This window comes from Halichoerus grypus, chromosome 8 (genome assembly GCF_964656455.1).
Source record: "Halichoerus grypus chromosome 8, mHalGry1.hap1.1, whole genome shotgun sequence".
NCBI classification, from domain to species: domain Eukaryota; kingdom Metazoa; phylum Chordata; class Mammalia; order Carnivora; family Phocidae; genus Halichoerus; species Halichoerus grypus.
Window position 1 is genome coordinate 143341223 of NC_135719.1, and position 3028 is coordinate 143344250.

At 44.0% G+C, this 3028-nt stretch overlaps 1 pseudogene; it reads left to right on the forward strand.

Annotated features, from left to right (window-relative positions):
* Positions 1-959: 959 nt before the first annotated feature.
* On the forward strand, positions 960-1620 carry LOC118543573 (6-pyruvoyl tetrahydrobiopterin synthase pseudogene; annotated as a pseudogene).
* The last annotated feature ends 1408 nt before the right edge of the window (positions 1621-3028 follow it).

A 3028-nucleotide genomic window follows, 5' to 3' on the forward strand; every position in this document is an offset into this window, starting at 1 on the left:
ATGAGTACTTGAAGCCACTCTTCTGGAACTAGTCATGGCCCCTCCAGGCAGCCCTTCTCCTCCCTCATGTCTGATTAAGAGGCTTGGAGTCAACACAAGACATAATGTCCCTCCCTTAATGACCAATCCCAAAGGTCTGCCTTCCCCTTCCCCAGTTCCATCCCCAGATATCTTCGTCTTTTCTGGAAGACGCCCTTCCCTTGGTGAGTAAAAGAGAGCCACTTCCCCAGCACCTATTTTGGGAACCAGCCTGGAGCATGGAAAAAACAACCACCATATAGGGAGACATTCTCCTGTGAAGGCTCCGACTCGCCAGAGGTGGGAGGGGGAACCCTCTGCCCTGGAGCCTGGAGTGTTGAGGAAACAGACACTTTAAAGGTTGGCAGAGGCTGTTGTCCAGGTTTCCTGTGGCCTGGGAAGAGGCACAGTGTCCCTGGCTTTGTCTCGCCGGATGGACCTGGGTGTGTGGGATTAGTCACGCCCTAGCTCGGTTTACAAAGGAGGGGACTCTCTGACAAATTGATTCTCAACCTGTTTTCCTGGAGAATGGTGGGGAAGGGGTTATTTTCAGCCTCTCTTGGGAATGCACATGTTAGGCTGGATGGGGGAGAGGAGTGGAAAGACAAAAAGCCACAAATTGGGAATGTGTGGGGGATGGGATGGAGCTGGAATTGCACGGTAACTCACCCGTGACCTTGGGCAAACACTTTCACTTCAAATTTAAATTGAGGGGTTTGCCTTAAACCAGAGAAAATGAAAGAGATTATCAAGTTCCATTGCAGATAAGTTTGCAGTTCAATATATGTAGTCACGTGTCACTGTGGATGCTGAAACTGACATGATTTCTGGAAAGAGCAACACCTTTGTGACCTGGTCCCCAGGTCACATCAACTGAAGGCTGTTGGGGGTCAATGTAGTCATAAAATATAACACCAATGAGTCTTCCAGCCCCAGCGCCAGCCGAGTGCAGAGGCGAGGCGATGAGCATGGAGGGCGCCGGCGAGGGCTGTCGCCGCCGGGCGCGGGTGTCCCGCCTCGTCTCCTTCAGCGCGACCCACCGACTCCACAGCAAATCTCTGAGTAATGAAGAAAACTTGAAACTGTTTGGGAAATGCAACAATCTAAATGGCCATGGGCACAATTATAAAGTTGTGGTGACGGTGCATGGAGAGATTGATCCTGTTACAGGAATGGTTATGAATTTGACTGACCTCAAAGAGTATATGGAGGAGGCAATTATGAAGCCCCTTGATCATAAGAATTTGGATCTGGATGTGCCATACTTTGCAGATGTTGTAAGCACGACAGAAAATGTAGCTGTATATATCTGGGAAAACCTCCAGAAATTTCTTCCTCTGGGAGTTCTTTATAAAGTAAAAGTGTATGAAACTGACAATAATATCGTTGTCTATGAAGGAGAATAGCTTTTAGGGGTTAATACTGTAGAAAGACTAATTTCTTTCCATATTTGAAAAAGGTCTTTATCCCCTGGGACTATTAAGAAGTCGTCGCATGCTTGTTATGCCTCCACATTGTGTTCCGGAGTGCCCAATTGATTGAAATCGTTGTGTGTAAAACCTGTTGTGAATTCAAATCTATCTTAAAACCAAACTTGTAAAACATCCTGAGTATCATTTAGAGAGTCTTCTATTTATAGATTAAAAATCACTTCATTTTCAGTAAAATGTTGTGGTGTGGAATTTAAAAGTAAAATAAATCAATTTTTGTTTTTCCATTAAAAAATAAAATAAAATAAATATAACACCAATGAGCAATAAAAGTTGACTTCAAGACAGTGTTATGTAGGGGCGCCTGGGTGGCTCAGTCGGTTAAGTATCTGCCTTCGGCTCAGGTCATGATCCCAGGGTCCTGGGATCGAGCCCTCATCCAGCTCCCCACTGAGCGGGGAGTCTGCTTCTCCCTATCCCTCTCCCTCTGCCCTTCTCCTCTGCTCATGTTCTCTCTTTTTCTCTCTTTCAAATAAATGAATAAAAAGAGAATGTTATGTAGTGAGAAGGGAAGAAAAAGACAATGTTATGCAGTGAGAAGAAAGAAAAAGACAATGTTATGTAGTGAGACTAACACTGGAGTCCATCAGATCTGGGTTTGGATTGCTAGTTTTATCACATACCAGTTGTGAGGCTTTGCTTTCTCCGTCTGTAAAATGGGACACACATACACAGATACCTATTAGAGTTGTAGATATGAGAAATCATGAATGTCACATGTCTGGCATACAGTAGGCTGTCAATAAATAGTGGTTATTATTTCTCTGGCTCAGCCCCCCACCTTCTATCGAGGTGAGTTTTTTCCTAGAGACCAATCAGACCATTATGTGCCAGATGCCCGGAGAGAGCACCCCCTCTGGACCTCCAGACATGTCAGAAGTGTAGGATGAAGAAAAATTAAGATATCCCTTCTGGCACCCCTTCTATCTATACTAAGAGCAAAAACATATATCATTATTAATTCCACTCCTAGGAATGTATTGAAAGGAAAAACCTGGGGGAAAATGGAAAGATCACTTATCTAGGTGTTTCTCAGAAAGTTGTTTATGATACACAACAGAAACGTATTCTACCAGAAGGCCTAGGAAGCATGACTCGTTGATACCATGGAATATCATGTTAAATGATCAATGTGATATCTTGTAGAGAGATGACAACATGTAAATGAAGTGATGTAAAATTTAGGAAATTGGCCTCAAAATTGCATACACATGAGAATAATAACTATTCAGCTTATAGCCAAAAAGTGGAAGAGGCCATGGAGAAATGCAGATAGTTGACATAATGGGGGAATGGCATTAGGGTGCAATTTTTTTGATGCCCTATGGCAATTTAATATCAAATATTATTTTAATTACCTTTTTTCTTTGAGAGAGAGAGCACAAGAGTGAGCGGGGGGAGGGGCAGAGGGAGAGAATCTCAAGCAGACTCCCTGCTGAGTGCGGAGCCCGACGCGAGACTTGATCCAACAACCCTGAGATCATGACCTGAGCCGAAATCAAGAGTCAGATGCTCAACTG